Genomic DNA, 19,197 nt, shown 5'->3' with positions numbered 1-19,197 from the left:
GGATCCTTTTAGATCGCTATGTGCTGTCTTATACTAACACATTAACAATACTGAAGTGTTTAGACAGTGAATAGACATTCCACGGGATGTCTATTCACAATCTCTGCACTTCTTTAATGTGTCTATGGTAGTTACAGCAGAGCACAGCGTAATCTCGCGAGATTACGCTGTAGATGACTGGTTACAACGAGATGTTTCCCTAGAAAAGGGACAAAACAAAGAGAGTCCTAAAGAGGCCAAAATAAATAGTACCCAAATGAGGACCATAGAAATGGTGCCAAGGAAAGGACCATATAAATAGTGCCCGAGGACCACTGAAATGGTGCCTGCGTATGGCCAAAAAACAGATGCCCTAGAAAAGGGTCAAAACAAATAGAGCCCTAAAGAGGCCAAAATAAATGGTACCCAAATGAGGACCATAGAAATGGTGCCCAAGAAAGGACCATATAAATAGTGCCCGAGGACCACTGAAATGGTTCCTGCGTGTGGCCAAAAACAGATGCCCTAGAAAAGGGTCAAAACAAATAGAGCCCTAAAGAGGCCAAAATAAATGGTACCCAAATGAGGACCATAGAAATTGTGCCCGAGAAAGGACCATATAAATAGTGCCCGAGGACCACTGAAATGGTGCCTGCGTGTGGCCAAAAACAGATGATGCCCTAGAAAAGGGCCAAAACAAATAGAGCCCTAAAGAGGCCAAAATAAATGGTACCCAAATGAGGACCATAGAAATGGTGCCCGAGAAAGGACCATATAAATAGTGCCCGAGGACCACTGAAATGGTGCCTGCGTGTGGCCAAAAACAGATGATGCCCTAGAAAAGGGCCAAAACAAAGAGAGCCCTAAAGAGGCCAAATAAATGGTACCTAGATGAAGACCATAGAAATGGTTCCTGAGTAAGGACTATATAAATAGTGCCTGAGGACCACTGAAATGGTGCCTGCGTGTTGCCAAAAACAGATGATGCCCTAGAAAAGGGCTAAAACAAAGAGAGCCCTAAAGAGGCCAAATAAATGGTACCTAGATGAAGACCATAGAAATGGTTCCCGAGTAAGTACTGTATAAATAGTGCCCGAGGACCACTGAAATGGTGCCTGCGTGTGGCCAAAAACAGACGCCCTAGAAAAGGGTCAAAACAAATAGAGCCCTAAAGAGGCCAAAATAAATGGTACCCAAATGAGGACCATAGAAATTGTGCCCGAGAAAGGACCATGTAAATAGTGCCCGAGGACCACTGAAATGGTGCCTGCGTGTGGCCAAAAACAGATGATGCCCTAGAAAAGGGTCAGAACAAATAGAGCCCTAAAGAGGCTAAAATAAATGGTAATGGATGAGTATAATATAGTGAGTGTGGATAGGTTTGTGTAAAATGGAAGTGTGTTATTTAGTGAGTGCAAATAAGTATATAATAGATGAGTGTAACTTAGTGAGTTTGGGTAGGTAGGTATATAATGGATGAGAGTAATATAGTGAGTGCAGATAGGTAGGTATATGTTGGAGGAGTGTAATATAGGGAGTGCAGGTAGGAAGGTATATATTGGATGAGTGTAATATAGTGAGTGCAGATAGGTAGGTATATAATGGATGAGTGTAATATAGTGAGTGCAGATAGGTAGGTATATAATGGATGAGTGTAATATAGTGAGTGCAGGTAGGAAGGTAGGTATATAATGGATGAGTGTAATATAGTGAGTGCAGATAGGTAGGTATATAATGGATGAGAGTAATATAGTGAGTGCAGATAGGTAGGTATATATTGGATGAGTGTATATAGTGAGTGCAGATAGGTAGGTATATATTGGATGAGTGTAATATAGTGAGTGCAGATAGGTAGGTATATAATGGATGAGAGTAATATAGTGAGTGCAGATAGGTAGGTATATATTGGATGAGTGTAATATAGTGAGTGCAGGTAGGAAGGTAGGTATATAATGGATGAGTGTAATATAGTAAGTATGGGTTAGTAGGTGTATGTCACGTAGTGATGGAGGTATGTGGTGGTGGCCAGGAGCCAGAGGACGTCATGTAGAGGTAAGTATATGGCAGCCGCAGAGAGCCTTATGCCCCCTCTTTTTAGCCTTGTGGGGAAAGTGAAGACAACATTTCCAGAGGAGAGATGAAGCATGATCATTTTCCTCAGGTTCCCAAGATTTCTCCTCAGACCAAAGATTTTCTAATTGACCAGGTACCGGAGCTTCCCTCTGGACCTCTTGGTGCCCAGAATCCCGTTGACTTCATACTCTCTATCAGGAGTGGAGGAAGCAGGAGAACGAGGAAACTTCTTGGAGAAGTGATTGCGGAACAGAGACTTGGGAAGAGGCACATGAAAACATTTGGGAGTTTTCAAAGACTGTGGGAGTCGGAGCTTGTAGAAAACCAAGGATCCAATTTAAAACAGTGGGTCCTTAAACAAATGTACTTGGTGGATAACTAGACCTTGTCTCCTGGGTGGAATTGCGGAGGAACTCTATACTTCTTGTATGCATTTCCCTTCAATCGGCCTACTCCTTTAGGGCATGACCACACGTGGCGGATTTCCTCCGCAACTCTCCGCATCAATGCCGCACAGAATCTGCGTTGCAGATTCTGCTGCGGATCTGCACAAAATGTGCAGTAAATTGATGCGGACTAGCTGCTGCGGACTGCGGTAAAAGTACTTCCCTTTCTCCCTATCAGTGCAGGATAGAGAGAAGGGACAGCACTTTCCCTTGTGAAAGTCAAAGAAATTCATACTTACCGGCGTTGTCTTGGTGACGCGTCCCTCCTTCGGCATCCAGCCCGACCTCCCTGGATGACGCGGCAGTCCATGTGACCGCTGCAGCCTGTTATTGGCCTGTGATTGGCTGCAGCCGTCACTTAGACTGAAACGTCATCCTGGGAGGCCGGACTGGAGACAGAAGCAGGGAGTTCTCGGTAAGTATGAACTTCTATTTTTTTTGACAGGTTGCTGTATATTGGGATCGGTAGTCACTGTCCCGGGTGCAGAAACAGTTACTGCCGATCGCTTAACTCTTTCAGCACCCTGGACAGTGACTATTTACTGACGTCTCCTAGCAACGCTCCCGTCATTACGGGAGCCCCATTGACTTCCTCAGTCTGGCTGTAGACCTAGAAATACATAGGTCCAGCCAGAATGAAGAAATGTCAAGTTAAAAAAGCAAGACGGATCCGCAGCACACATAACATGTGCATGACAGCTGCGGACTTCATTGCGGAAATTAGAATCTCTATTGAAGTCAATGGAGAAATTCCGCCATGAGTCCGCCACTGCTCCGCAACAGACAGAGCATGCTGCGGACACCAAATTCCGCTCCGCAGCCTATGCTCCGCAGCGGAATTTTACGCCTCGTCTAAACGAACACTGCTAAATTAAAGTGGAAGTCAATGGACAAACGGCTCCGCTGCGGATTAACGCTGCGGAGTGTCCGCAGCGGAATTTAAGTGAAATTCCGCCACGTGTGAACCCAGCCTTACTTATAGACTCCTTGGCCTCCTGCCCTTTGTGCAAGAATTGAGTGAAACTGGCTGCTGGAACTTTGGACAGTGTTGGAACTGGCAGAGGGATTCTTGGATGCTGTCCATAAACCAAGGAAAAAGGTGTGGATTCCCAGGTGTAGTTATTATAAGCAAACTCTGCCCAGGGAAGAAGACTAGTCCAGTCATCTTGAAGTGCGGACACAAAATTGCTGAACAAGTTTTCCAAAACCTGGTTGAACCATTCCAATTCTCCATTAGATTAATGGTGGTAGGCGGAAAGAAAATCCAACTTAACTTCAAACAACTTGCAGAGTGGCCTTTAGAACTTTGAAGTAAATTTCACTCCTCTATCGAACACGATATGCTTAGGGAGTCATTGCAGACGAAAAATGTGTTTACTGAAGAGACTAGACAGACGTTTAGCAGAAGAAAGGCCGGTCAGAGGAATAAAGTGTGCCATCTTCAAAAAACAGTCAACTACGAACCAGATTACAGTACAACCAGAGCAACTTGGTAAGCCAAGTCCAACCTGCTTGATGAGGGTTTAGTCTATATGCCGTTTGCAGATACAATACATTTTTGTGGTCGGTGTAGACAGTGATGGGATAATGAGCATCTTCTAGCAAACGTCTCCATTCTTCGAGAGCTAATTTTATGGCCAAGAGTTCCTGATCTCCAATGCCATCATTTTTCTGGGTAGGGGACAAGGCATTGGAGAAGAATCCACAGGAAAGCGTTTTTGCTTTATAATTTTTTTGAAAAAGAACAGCACGCACTCCTTACAGGCAGAGGAGAAGGCCTGTTTAAGGCTGATGAAAGCAGAAACGGCTTTAGAAGTCCGAATTTTGGCAATTAAACCCATTTTGGTGATAGCAGAGATGGCTGCCACCAGGTAAGAAAATTTAGGAATTAATTGTCGATCATAATTAGTAACTTCAGGAAGTCGTTGTATGGCTTTGAGTCCATGGGGACTAGACAATTTAAGTACTGCTGGATCTATTTGAATTCCTTGATCAGAGATATATCCTACAAAAGACAGTCTGGATCACTCAAAAAGCAATTTTTTAAGCTTGGCATATAGATGATTCTCTGTAAGTCGGTGCAGAACAAGACTCTATTGCTTGCGATGAGTATAGTGGTCTAGGGAGAAAACAAAAATGGCATCCAAATATAACAAAACACAGCCGTATAATAGATCTTGCAAAATGTCGTTAACAAGTTCTTGAAAGACAGCCGGGGATTTCTGAGACCAAAAGGCACAATTAGATATTCATGGTTTCCATCTCTAATATTAAACATGATTTTCCCCTCATTCCCTTCACAGATGTGAATCAAATTGTAAGTACCACGTAAGTCTAGCTTGGTGAAAATCTTAGCACCTTGCAGTCAGTCAAAGAGCTTGGAAATGAACGTGGGTTTTTTTTTATCGTGATTTCATTAAGACCTCGGTAGTTAATACAGGGCCTGTTCATCCTTGATGCGGTCTGCCAGACCTTTCCAAAACATAGCGACAAGAGAATCAATGTTCCACTGTAAGGCCCCATGCACACGACCGTGCCCGCAATCACGGCCCACGATTGCGGGCACGGCCGGCCGCCGACTGACAGCCGCATTTTCGGGCCGTGCTCCCATACAAAGTATGGGAGCACGGCCCGCAAAATGCAAAAGAACGGACATGTTCCATAATTCCCGGAACATTTCCACGGCACGGACACCCTTCCGTAGTGCTACGGAAACGTGTCAGTGTTCAATGAAAGTGAATGGCTCCGTTTTTGCGGACCGCAACTGCGGTCTGCAAAAACTGAGTTTTTTTCCAGTCGTGTGCATGGGGCCTTACTCTGTGGATAATGTGCAAAACTGGATGGCATATTGTCCTACTGGAGTAGTGACAAAGAAGCAGATGATGACTTTTTTAAAAGTCGTGAAAAATTATTGGGTAACAAACATGATGGGGTTGTCCTTTTCCGTAGAGGTGAAGCCCAGGCCTGCCGCCTCACCAGACAGTAGAGACAAGATGTTGGCTACCTTAGCGTGGTCGGAAGCAAATTGCTGCGCTAAAAGCTCAAAACGGATTTTGCATTGATTTAATCCTCTACAAGGCTTGGAGTCGCCTTTGTAAGGTGGAGGAGTTGTAGATGCAATCCAGGACTGAAGGCAGCAAATTGAGGAGGTGGCGATTGCGCCCCAGCAGCAGATAAAACACTTAAATGTGAAGAAACATTTTGTAATAACTGATACAATTGATACTAGCGGACACGTTGCCTGAAATGGTGTAGAAAGTTCTCTAGGATCTGGTTGACCCTCTCCACTTGGCCATTGAACTGTGGATGGTATGCAGAAGAAAGATCTAAATTGACTACCAGCAGGCCACACAGTGCTCTCCAAAATCTTTAGGTGAACTGTACACCGTGGTCAGAAACAATATGATGGGAAAGAACATGCAGACGAAATATATGCTGTATAAAGAGACCGGCAAGATGAGGAGCAGAAGGCAAACCAGACAAAAGATCAAAATGTGCCATTTTGAAGAAGCGATCTGCCATCACCCAGATGGTATTGCATTCGGGTGAAAGGAGTAGATCCCTCACAATGTCCATCGCAATATGTTGCCACAGAGAATCAGGGACTGGAAGAGGTAGAAGAAGGCCAGCTGGTCTGGACTTGGAGGTCTTGTTCCGGGAGCAGAAGGAACAGGAAGCGACATAGTCCTGAACATCCTGGACCATGGCTGGCTACCAAAATTGACGAGAAATTAGCTCTCTGGTTTTACGCACACCTGCGTGACCGGCCAGTTTAGGGTTATGTCCCCAGGAAAGCACTGTCCTTCTTCTGGCTGAGGGAACAAAGGTTTTACGATGATGGATATCCTTCAGTAGGACTGGAGCCACCAGAATGATGCGAGAAGGATCGATATAATATGTTTCACTTGATCAGAGGCATCAAATCACAGAGACAGATTAGGATATTACATCGCTGAAAGGTTTGGCCTCAGCTTACTTGTCCTTAAACACCCACAGCTCATTTCTCAAATTGAAATACATGTCTCAGTGGGAGACGGATATGGGTCGGGAGTTCTCGGAGGAGGACTGGAGGGCTGCTTTACATCACTCACATAGGATATCCAAATGTGTCAATCATATAGAAGCCATTAGGATAATTCAGTTTCGTTGGTACCTCACACCTGTTACAACATATGCAAGCCTAGGCTTCTCCTTTGTGTTGGAGGGAATGTGGAGCAAGGGGCACATTATTTCATCTATGGTGGACATGTAAATCAGTCTACCCATTCTGGAAGCGTATCTTCCGCTACATATCAGAATTAATGGGAGCAGAACTTTTACCTTCCCCTGCATTGGCTTTAACTGATATGCAGATGGATGAGATCCCTTTAGAATATAGGTGGCCAATAAGCCATATTCTTATCGCTTCCAGATTCCATATAGCCAAGAGATGGAAAACAGCTGAGGCTCTGAATCTCTCGGAGGTGCTAAACAGGGTTTATCTTCACTTCTATTACGTATTGCACTTTGCTACATCTAAAGGTTATAGGCAGAAGTGTTTGTCTCAATGGGCCCCTTGGACGGAGTTACCCCATGTTCAACTTCTGCTCCGCAAGAACTCTGTCACTCTGTGAATGTATCTGTGCTAACTTATACATGGTTTTCGTATCCTGCATCATCCTGTTCCTTTTTGACATCTCATATGTATAATTGCTTGTATTTATCACCACCACTCTTTGTATGTCTGTTTTTATGTTTGTTTGTCTGTTAATATGTCAGTATGTCAACGTCCGAGGCACGTTTCTGATATCTAAAGGTGCAAGCTTTTTCTGTGTTCTGTATACAACACTGTGAGACTGTATCATTGGGATGTTGTATACTTTTGTATTGTACTTTGGAAAAATAAAAACCAAGTTAATTTCAATTCACCGAGACAGAGCGTCAGCCTTAGTATTCCTTTCGGCAGGACGGAAATGTAACAGAATTTCAAATCAGGCAAAGAAGAACGCCCACCTGGCCTGGCGCGGATTCAACCGCTGAGCGGTCTGTAGATAGACCAAATATTCGTGGTCTGAAAATAATTACAGGATGCATGACCCCTTCTAGCAGATGTTTCCACTCTTCCAATGCCAATTCAATGGCCAGAAGCTCCTGATCTCTAAGAGTAATTCTTCTCGGCAGGAGAAAATAACTAGGAGAAGAAGCCGCAGGTGACAGTCTTGCCGGTAAGACCTTTTTGCGTCAGGTCTGCACCTGCATCGATAGTAGAGGCATCCACCTCAAAGAAGAATTGCTTGGAGATGTCCGGATGCTGCAATATAGGGGCGGCAGAGACAGACTGAGTTGAAGAAATGCCAATTTGGTCTCTTGGGTCTCATTTTTGGCATTCACTCCTTTCTTTGTAAGAGCTGAAATAGGCGCCAGTAATGAAGAGTAGTGGGGAATAAACTGCCGGTAGAAATGTGCAAATCCCAGAAAGCGTTGAATTGCACGGAGACCCTGAGAACAAAGCCAGTTCAACACAGCAGATGTTTTGTTGGTGTCCATCTTCAATCCCTGGTCAGAGACTATATAATCTAGAAAGGGAAGGGAGGATTTCTGGAAGACCCACTTCTCCAACTTTGCACAGAGCTTATTCTCCAGCAACCGTTGAAAGACCTGTCGAACACGTTTCCAATGTGTAGTCAAAGCGCGTGAGAAAATCTTGATGTCGTCTAGATACATCACCACATTGACATATAACGGATGCCGGTGGATGTCGTTAACTTGCTTATCATTGCTTTGCATCAAAAGAGCCTTACAGGCAAAGACATTGCTGCTTGTAAGATTACCCCAAAATGAACCATTTATCGGATCATCCAGTACTTCAAGGAGAGAGGTTCATTTGCTATGAAGAAGGCTTCAGGGTGTCCATGAAATTCCAGCAAGTACCAGGACCTTCTCCTAAAGAGGATTCAGCTATGGGATCGGTTCAACAGCAGTGCAGCGCTTCCTCAGACATCTGTCAGTGCATCTGCACGCACAGTGAGGTTAAGGCTTTTGGAGGCTGGACTGGTGTCAAGAAGAGCTGCAAAGAAGCCACTTCTCTCCAAGAAAAACATCAAGGACAGACTGACATCCTGTTTTAAGTATATTGATTGGACTGCAGAGGACTGGGGTAAAGTTATTGTAACGCTGGCGGCAGGTCCCTCTCCTGCCAGTGGTCTCCGTTGCTGGATCCTGTACCTTGCTTGACAGCCTCCTCCACCACGAGGTCGCTAACGTCCACTGATGTCTCCTGCTCACGGCAGCCGGATCCCAAGTGCGCGCTGGCCCAGGCCGTTTCTTAAAGGGCCAGCATGTAAGTATATAATGGATGAGTGTAATATAGTGAGTTCAGGTAGGTATATAATGGATGAGTGTAATATAGTGAGTTCAGGTAGGTATATAATGGATGAGTGTAATATAGTGAGTGCAGGTAAGTATATAATGGATGAGTGTAATATAATGAGTGCAGGTAGGTATATAATATGAGTGTAATATAATGAGTGCAGGTAGGTATATAATGGATGAGTGTAATATAATGAGTGCAGGTAGGTATATAATGGATGAGTGTAATATAGTGAGTGCAGGTAGGTATATAATGGATGAGTGTAATATAATGAGCGCAGGTAGGTATATAATGGATGAGTGTAATATAATGAGTGCAGGTAGGTATATAATGTATGAGTGTAATGTAGTGAGTGCAGATAGGTATATAATGGATGAGTGTAAAATAATGAGTGCAGGTAGGTATATAATGGATGAGTGTAATATAATTAGTGCAGGTAGGTAGGTATGTCAGTAATACACTGCAGAATTAAGGCGGGATTCACACGACAGGGTTTCCCGGCCGGGTGCCGGCCGTTCATAAATCGGCCGGCACCCGGCTGCATTAGGAATAATAGACCCCTAATGGGGCTATTCACACGACCGATTTTTTGACGGGCCAGGAAAACCGGCCGTCAAAAAATGGGACATGCCCTATATTCGGCCGGGTGCCCGGCCGCCCGGCTCCCATAGAAGTCTATGGGGCTGGGTAATACACGGCCATCACCGGAATGTGTCCCGAGTGATGGCCGGGTCAACCGTCACTCGCGCACTCTCTCCTCCTCACAGTGCAGAGTGCATGTGAGGAGGAGGAGTTGATGCCATTCGGACGAATGGCTACGCTGGTGATACTGTGTGGCAGGGTCGGGGTGTACAGCAGGTGGAAGGGAGCGCTGCGCTGGCTCCCTTCCCCTGCTTGTTACGGTTCCCGACCGCTGGCTGTGTTTTTACGGCCAGCGGTCAGGGTCCTTAAAACCCGAGCCATAGACTTTTTACGGCTCGGGTTTTAACTTGCTGCCCGCGCGATCGGGCAGCTGAATGTCGGGTCTCCGGCTGTCCGTGACTGCCGGGGACCCTGAGGAGAGGATAGAAGCAGCTTTCACTGCTTCTGTCTTCTACAATGTCTTTTTACACAACGCTCAATGAACGCTGTGTATAGAAATAGAGACAGCAGCGGTGCTGTCTCTATTCCTCCCGGTGATCATGTGACTGGTCACATGATCGCCGGGTGCCGTTAGTGACAGACTGCTGCTGGGTCTTACTAGACCTAGCACAATCCTATTAGTGACAATCGTCACTGTGAGAGGGCTGATTTCCCCTGTAACTGGGGCTGCTGTACAGCTCCAGTTACAGGGAAAAACATGGTGTAAAAGAAAGAAAAAAAATATTAAAAGTTCCAAAAAGGTCTTTTTTGACCTTTGAGGGACAGAACATAATAATAAAAAAATAAGTAAAGTGCAAAAAATTAATCCGATTAAAAAACGGTCAGGGAAAAAACCGGATGCAAATCGGGTCCAAATCGGCCGGTAAAAACAGCAACACGGCCCGGAACGGAATCGGAACGGATGTAAACCGGCCGGGAAAATCGGCCAAAAACGGCCGATTTTCCCGGCCGACACTCGGACCCTGTCGTGTGAATGAGGCCTAAGGCGGGATTCACACGACCGGGTCGCGCCCGAGTGCCGGTCGGTAAAATCGGCTATTCTGCCCGGCCGGTTTGCATAAAGTTTTGCATCCGGGCCAGGCAAATCTGGACAGTGACATCTGCGGCAACTCCTGAAGGGGAATCCCCATGTGTTCGGGGATTCCGCTTCAGGAGTTTCCCCTGATGTCACTGCCCAGATATGGACAGAGACATCAAGCGCTCTGTCCAGGAGCGGAATCCCCGAAAACACGGGGATTACGCTCCTTCAAGGAGCTAAAGTGCGGCTAGCACATAGCAGAGCGGGGAGATACCTCCCTGCTCTGCGATAGTGGCGTCGCTGCAGTAGTAGCAGCCGCAGCAGCTGCTAGCGGCGCCATCGAAGGTGTCGCCGGGCCAGGGTGCTTTTAAAACAAGCAGGGGAAGGGAGCCAGCGCAGCGCTCCCTTCCACCTGCTGTACACCCCGGCCCTGCAACACAGTGTACAGCGATGCCATTCGTCAGAATGGCATCAACTCCTCCTCCTCACATGCACTCTGCGCTGTGAGGAGGAGGAGATAGAGCGCAAGCGCCGGAAAACCCGGCCATCACTCGGGACACATCCCGGTGATGGCCGGGTATTACCCGGCCCCATAGACTTCTATGGGAGCCGGGCGGCCGGGTACCCGGCCGAAGATATAGCATGTCCTATTTTTTGACGGCCGGTTTCCCCGGCCGTCAAAAAATCGGTCGTGTGAATAGCCCCATTAGGGGTCTATTATTCCTAATGCAGCCGGGTGCCGGCCGATTTATGAACGGCCGGCACCCGGCCGGGAAACCCTGTCGTGGGAATGAGGCCTAACGCAGCATGTGATTACGATTTTTATAAATATTATTCACTTGTATTAAATAGATTTCTACTACATGTAAACATAAAGGTTTTCTATATTTTTTTTGCTATCTTTTCTCTACCCCACATGGCCACTCTATGGTGATGCAGGTGGGGGCGCTATTTCACTGTTTACCTCCGGCAGCAGAAGGGCGAGGGGCAGCCCTGCCACACAACAACAATCCTGGTTCCGCAGTAGAATTTTCTGTTTTTTTGGTGTAAACTTTTTGCATAGATTTTCATTGTAGGATCTGTACAAAGTGGAGCTGCCAGGAGATCGGAGACTTGATGAGATGGACGCATGCAGCTCCCGTCGGAACATACTGGTTAGGTGAGTAGTCCCACCTCATAATATCCATGAAATATGGAAATAAATAGGTTTTGGACAAATATCAAACTATCACTGCCAGGCAAAAAACTTTAAAACAGAATTTTTAATAAATATTAACTGTAATATTCTGACGTTCCATCGGAGGTTTCCGTTAGAACGGGACCCTGAGCAGACACCGACGAAAACCAGGGGTTTCCGTTTCCATCACCATTGATTTCAATGGTGACGGAGCCGGTGCCCGTGGTTTCCGTTTGTCTCTTTTGTGCTCCGGACCCTTCGTTTTGCCGGAAGCAATAGCTTAGTCGACTACTGAAATCAATGGTGATGGAAACGGAAACCCCTGGTTTCCGTCGGTGTCAGTTTGTGTCTGCTCAGGGTCCTGTTCTGACGGAAACCTCTGACGGGAACGTCAGAACGGGACCCCAATGCAGATGTGAACAGAGCCTTAGGGCTGTGGAATCTTTTCGTTTTTTAGGGCATGACCAGACGTGGCGGAATTGCTCTGCAATTCCGCTGCGGATAGTCCGCAGCGGAAATCCGCAGCGTACACGTTTCTCCATTGCTTTCCACAGCTTTTTAGTTGGGTTCGTTTACACGTTGCGGACAATTCTGCGGAGCATAGTCTGTGGTGCGGAATTTGGTGTCCGCAGCATACACTGGCTGTTGCGGACGTGTAGCGGACTTGTTGCGGACTCATTGCGGAATTTCTCCATTGACTTCAATGGAGAGTGAAAATTCCGCAATGAATTCCGCAGATGTTATGTGTGCTGCGGAGCGTACTGGTTATACTAACATGATAGTTCTTCATTCTGGCTAAACCTATGTATCTCTAGATCTACAGCCAGACTGAGGAAGTCAATGGGGCTCCCGTAATTACGGGTGATTACGTGTGTGCACCCGTAATTACAGGAGCGTTAATAGGCGATGTCAGTAAATAGTCACTGTCCAGGGTGCTGAAAGAGTTAAACGATTGGCAGTAACTGTTTCAGCACCCTGGACAGTGACATCCGATCACAATATACATCAGCCTGTAAAAAAAATAGAAGTTCATACTTACCCATAACTCCCTGCTTCTTCCTCCAGTCCGGCCTCCCGGGATTACGTTTCAGTCCAAGTGACGGCTGCAGCCAATCACAGGCCAATCACAGGCTGCAGCGGTCACATGAACTGCCGCGTCATACAGGGAGGTCGGGCTGGATGTCGAAAGAGGGACGCGTCACCAAGACAACGGCCGGGTAAGTATGAATTTCTTTTCTTTTACTAGGGAAAGGGCTGTCCCTTCTCTCTATCCTGCACTGATAGAGAGAAGGGAAGCCCTTTCCCCCTCAATACGCAACGGCCAGTCCGCATCAATTTAATGCCCATTTTAGGCAAAGCCGCGACAGAATCTGCAACGCAGATTATGTGCGGCATTGATGCGGACAGTGTATGCAGAACTCCGCCACGTCTGGTCATGCCCTTAGACTGTCACACAGAAACCTCTGCATGTTCTTTATATCCACAATTTCTAGTTATAATCCCTCCTCATCGGGCTGCAGCGGCCAAACCGCAGGAGAAGTGGGGGGTGTGAACATAATCTTAGGCAGCCTTGGCTGGAATTACAGCTGTGATTGGATAGAGAAGGTCACATGTGGACACGAAGTCCCTGTTTACACACCAAGTTTTTTGCAGGTGGAAAAATCTGCCTCAAAATTCCTTCTGCCGCTTTTTTTACGCATTTTTCGACCACGGCCATTGAGCACCGCAGGCAAAAATGCTGCGAAAACCATTTTCTTTGCCTCCCATTGATGGCAATGGGAGGTCAGAGACGGAAACGCTTGAAGAAAGGGCTTGACGCTGCTTTTTCCTGTGAGTGTTTTTTTCTCGTGGGAAAAACGCCTCTGCATCCCATTGAAATCAATAAGATTAGTTTTCGGACGTTTTTTGGTGCGGTTTTCGATGCGTTTTCCACTTAAAAAAAACGCTCCAAAAAAACTCTGTGTGAACTAGGCCTAAGTTTATGCAGTTTTCTAGAACCCTATTCACATTCATACTTTGTGTCAATTTGACCATGGAAATCTGCAATAAATATGTAACATGTGAACATAGACTTAGGAGCTACACGTGATGTTTCAGGCTACATTTACACACTGCAACCAGGTTACATCACACTTGTCTTCTCTCCCACATTGTCCTGGAGACTTCCAAACTAGGGAAGATCTTACATGATGTAGCTGCATAAAGGAAGGCACTCTGCTGGGACTATTTGTGAGGGGGAACTCTGCTTGTAGTGGTTATTGGGGGCAGTCTGCTGGCACTAATTATTGGAGGCACTTTGCTGGCAATATGGTTTATTGAGGGGGTCTCTGCTGGTAGTGTTGTTTATGAGGGGGCAGTATACTGGCACTGTTTAAGGGACAATACTCTGCTGGCACTGTATGGGGGCACTCTGCTTAGTCTAATGATGGGGTCGCTCGCTGATAACTGAGGCTTCTTAGCTGTCCTTATCGGTGGCGTTTACATAGGAAAGAAATTCTCAAACCACATCTCAAATCTCCCTGTAGTTGATTCTAAAAACAGACAAGTACGGCTCAAAAAAACGGCTGCAAACAAATAACCATTGATGTGAATGGAAATGAACAAAATGTTTTTCGCTTTCTGCGATTATTATTTACATGTTTTATAAGACATGTTACATCTCGTGTTATACACAGCAGGAGGCAACAGCACACGTCTTATCACACAGGAAGAGGAAATACATCAGAAAGGGAAACGGGAAGAGGAAGAGCAGCCATGTCATACAGGAAATACCGGGAAGTGACATCATCACAGGAGGTAACGTATATCCTGTGTGCGGGGACCCCAGAAATATGATGAGACTGACGTATCAGGGCTGATACATAGTAATGTTATGTTAATGTTATGTTATTATATATCATTACGTGTGTGTTTAGGCTGTGCTTATATATGTTAGTAGGTCGGACCAGAAGGATCGCGTGTTCTGTATACAAGCTCCAGATAAGAAGAACATGGATCAGCACAACAACACCAGCGCTCCTGGGACTGCGCTCCAACCACACAGCATTTCATCCGGAGAATCGACTGTTCCGTAGTCCAAAACGTCACTTCTCGGGTTCTATTCCTACAATGGAGGAAAAAGTCAATTACATATTTTCAGTAATTATTGTTACAATATCTCCATTAAGGAAATCTCACGTATGGAATATTTTTTTGTATCACCTTAACTTCTGGTTACACCTGAAATGCCCTATAAGGGTATTTAGATATCATAGAGGGGGGTATCACGCTGGAGACCCTCTCTATGACCCAAATGGAAGCTCTGCGCCACCTCTGTCCAGAGGCTGTGTGTGGTATTGCAGCTTTTATGTATTGAAATGTATAGGGCTAAGCTGTCCACACACCGCACATCACCTGTGGACAGGTGTGGCTCTGTTTTTGGAAGATATCAGCTCTATTTTTCTAATTATGTACAACCCCTTTAATGAAATAATCTCTTTAGAGGGTTTTCTCCATCTCAGACGTTTATGTGATATCCACCTATGCGCATGCACGCAGCTCTCTCCGTTCTGTACTATGGGAGTTGCGCGAATAGTTCAACAGCGCTCAGCTGTTTCCGAAACTTCCATAGAACAGAATAGAGAGAGGGACGTGCGAGGCCTTTCCCAAGTCATTCTCCACCTGGAATCAGCAGCCATTAGACGGGACAGGAATCTGGGAACAAAGCAGGACAGGGTCAGGGAGAGACCTCCGTTTTCCACATAGGTGTGAGTCCCAGAGAAATAGTAAGATGGGAGTACCCCTTTAAATAAAACTTCTTAGTGATGATCCATTTTCTTAAGGTGTTTAATTAAACTATGGACAGTGGGGTCGAAGAACCGGCACCCAAAATATCTATACTGGAGTGACATGCCTGTTACTAATGCTGTATACAAGCTCCCCCCGTATAACAGACAGGGCCCTCACTGAGACTTTGTAGGGGCTCCTAGAGACAAATATATATTGATGTACAGACATTTTCCCCTCCGTTATTGTGCAGCAAGACCTCCCCACATATAGCAGGCAGGACCCTCACTGACCCCCTGGACAGACACATAGGCCTGAATATATTTATATCTTTATATTTTCCATTATTCACCTGCAGGAAATGTTATTTTTAGAAATGGGGAGAAATACTTGGAATTGTGTTTTTTTAGTTTCTGATGTTATTTTTGTTACTTCTCAGGTATAAGGAGAAAAGTAACCGGCACATACAAGATGAGACGTGGATGAAGATGTGCGGAGGACTGTACCCCACCGGGAAAGAGCGGGCTGTCACTGGTATTACCATGGGGCAGATTTACTAAGGCCTCATGCACACGACCATAGTGAGGTGCATTGACCGTGACTTACGGCTCGTACGTCCGCGGAGTGTCACCCACGGCCACCCTCAAATTGCGGGCCGTGCATATGACCGCGTGCATTATTTTCTATGAGCCTGTACCGCAAAACACGACCGTAATAAGACATGTCCGTTGTTTTTGCGGTCCAGGTTCCTGGGCAATGCATGGACCGTGGAAACCAAGGTCGTGTGCATGGGCCCATTGAAATGAATGGGGTCGCAATTCACCTGCAGATTTGCGGGTGAATTGCGGCCGCAAAAATAAGTTAGCGTGCATGGGGCCTAAAACTATCTGAGTTTTACACAGTGTAAACTGATACAAGGAAGTCAGAAATTGCGCCAAATTTATCACAGTGGTGCACGATGTATGATAGATTTTGCTAGACATGTTAGACACTTTTCTCTTCCTTATACCACCTCTTGGTTGGCTTAGTTTAAGACACGCCCCTTTATTCTAGGCCACGCCCCTTGTCAAGCACGCCGCAAAATGTGTCTAAAACAATTAATAAATATGGCGCACAACATGTACGCCATAATTCTGGCTCAATTTGAATAGTAAATCTGTCCTACTATAAATGTAATATACATTTGGGGTTAGTATTCAGGGCATATTCCCTATTTAAAGAATTGATAAGAGTCGGGAATCCTTCAGCTTAGTCCATTCTCTCTACTATCAGTCAGTACAGGGAGTAGTAGTACATATAAAACATTACATTGTCACCATGTCAGCTTTATTCTGCCTGCACTGACAGCACAAAGTCTTCATGGTGACTGCAGGACTGGAAGTCAAGGACCACCTCTATGATGTCCGCGGGACCTAATAGGGATATGGCTCTTTTTCCATTTATTTGTTGTTGTACTGTAATGAGAATATTATTTACATGCAGTATTTATTGCTAGGGGTATTTTTTTTTCTGAAAATTCTATAAAGAGCAAGTGGTGTAGGATTGGTTCAGACTGGTGACATCAAGACACAAATGTGACCTCAAGAATTCGTCAATGAGCTGATAATCCCGGTGCCAATTCTGGCTGCAAGTAATATATAAAGGGGCACACCTACCTCAAGTACTGGCACAGTATAAGGTCATCAGGGTGACTGCAGGACTGGAATTAACGCTCTTTTATGAAAAGTGTGTTTTGCAATGTTCAGCACATGGCAGCTTTGTGTATATAGTAGTATATAGACCCTACTGCACTGATTCTTCATACTATACCCTAATAGAGCATAGTTGACAATATTTGGAATTTCTTTCTAGGGACACTTCGGTTTCAGATGGATTGAGACAGGACTTGACAGGGCCTACCTTTGACAGAACGTGGTTCATTGGGCATGGCTTGTCATGGGGCAGGGTTAGTGAGAATACACTTTGTGTACCAGATATTCCCTGTATTCTGTCCTCACTATAAAAACATTGCAGTAAGGACAGTATAGAGGGAGGGTATCGCCTGCAGAAGTGATCTAAGTAAGTATGGCACGTGACCACTGTGGCCAGTGATTGACTAGTTCTATCATGTGCCGATACGGGACATCACTGGTCCAGCCTATGTAAACAGGCCGGCAGGGGATTGTGAACCGCCGGCACTGGAGCCGCAGAGAATTAGAAGGTGGGTATTTGCTAAATGGTGCAATTTTCAGTTTGAATTACAATTTTTATAAAGCCTGGAAAACCCCTTTAATACCAAACCCTAAAATGTATTCAGACCCCCGGACAAATCCCCTTTATGTACTTCCCGCTCCTTCAGCAGCTCTGGGTCCCATTCGGCTCCGGACCCCACCTCTGCTGGCTGAGCCAGGAGCTGTTAGTGATATTGGCCTTTACATATTGGAGTAATCCAATAGATAACAGCCAATTTTTTAAATAAAATCCTGCGATGTAGTTTGGGTGGGCACTGCGCCTTTGAATGCATGACAAATTTTTCTTGGAGTTCCCCTTTAAAAATTGGTAAGCGGCGGGTAACACAAATACTTCACACGTGGACAGTAAAGTAAAACCCATTTTATTTTGACTGTATTTCTGGACCGGACTGGTCCGGGACTAAACTTGACTGGTTCCTTCGTCAGGTTAAGATCAGATAATGGGACAAGTCGTGCCAGAAACGCGTATTTAAATAAAATTCTACCATCGCTTGGCGCCCTATCTGTCCCCGTTTTGAAACCTTTGTGTTAACCGCATCTTAGTTGAGCAGATTTACTTGTGAATTTTGTATCTTAGTTGAACATAGAACGCACAATCTACCTACCTGGCAGATAAAGGGTCTTGGTGTGGGTCACGGGGAATATCTTCAAGAGAGCAACTCTTCACTAGGACATTTTATTTATTCTTGTTTCAGAACTGAAGGGAATGTACCGTACAACATCAGCAGGAGGAAGCCCTGGTGTCGAGAACGTCAGCCATGGAAAGGGATGTGCCAGATCAAGGTCTCTACGCTAAAGAGGCAACAGATATGAACCACTAATGTCCATCTAAGAATGCCGGAACGTCATCCATCCACACCTCCTCCTTCCCATCCCCCACTGTCCAGAAGGGGTTTTTAAGATCCATCCAATTAAAAGACAACTGTCCAGAAGTCTTTGAAAATGAAGCTTTGTCCATGATTCGCAGGGCTGCGGTGAAGTACAATGGTTTTGGGTGTTTAATGGCAAGTCTCTTCAGATGCCCGGCAATGGACTTCCTCCCCTCGTCCTGTTTGGTAGGGTCTCTGCACTCCCTTTCCTGTAGAACAGCTGCCTCTACAGATTCCCAAGGCCATCCATATTTTTTTCCTGTCTGGCTGATAGCAACACATGTCAATAAAAACATACCTCAATGTATTTATTGTATTTCTAATAAAAATGGATAGACAAATACATAAAAATAATTTGTTTTAATTCCAAAGAACTTTCATAAAATCTATATTATACCTGTGTAATCAATTGTGGACATGGTCACTGATTCATTGAAGTCCAGCAAAGAAATCCCCCAGCCTGAGACATACTGTACTCCGTGTCAGAAGAACAAGAAGCTACAAAAAGAGAGACAACTGCATCCAGTCGATGTTCTTATCAACAAAGAGGTTTAAAAGGTGAGAAGACTAATTGACATTTTTTTTCAAGGTATTACTCTAGGGAGCGCTCCTGTTATCATCTTTGTCTCACACTGTATTTTCCTAAGG

The 19,197-nt window shown here is 45.4% G+C and overlaps 1 long non-coding RNA gene across 1 annotated transcript; it reads left to right on the top strand.

Annotated features, from left to right (window-relative positions):
• Positions 1-11,290: 11,290 nt before the first annotated feature.
• Positions 11,291-18,883, top strand: LOC142728761 (uncharacterized). Its single transcript, XR_012877747.1, has 5 exons — positions 11,291-11,666; positions 14,360-14,480; positions 14,620-14,822; positions 15,889-15,983; positions 18,376-18,883. It is a non-coding gene; the product is annotated as an uncharacterized LOC142728761 (long non-coding RNA).
• Positions 18,884-19,197: the final 314 nt, after the last annotated feature.

Source organism: Rhinoderma darwinii, unplaced genomic scaffold (genome assembly GCF_050947455.1).
Source record: "Rhinoderma darwinii isolate aRhiDar2 unplaced genomic scaffold, aRhiDar2.hap1 Scaffold_69, whole genome shotgun sequence".
NCBI classification, from domain to species: Eukaryota; Metazoa; Chordata; class Amphibia; order Anura; family Rhinodermatidae; genus Rhinoderma; species Rhinoderma darwinii.
Note: the sequence above shows the minus strand (reverse complement) of the source record. Positions and strands in the feature narration are given on the sequence as shown.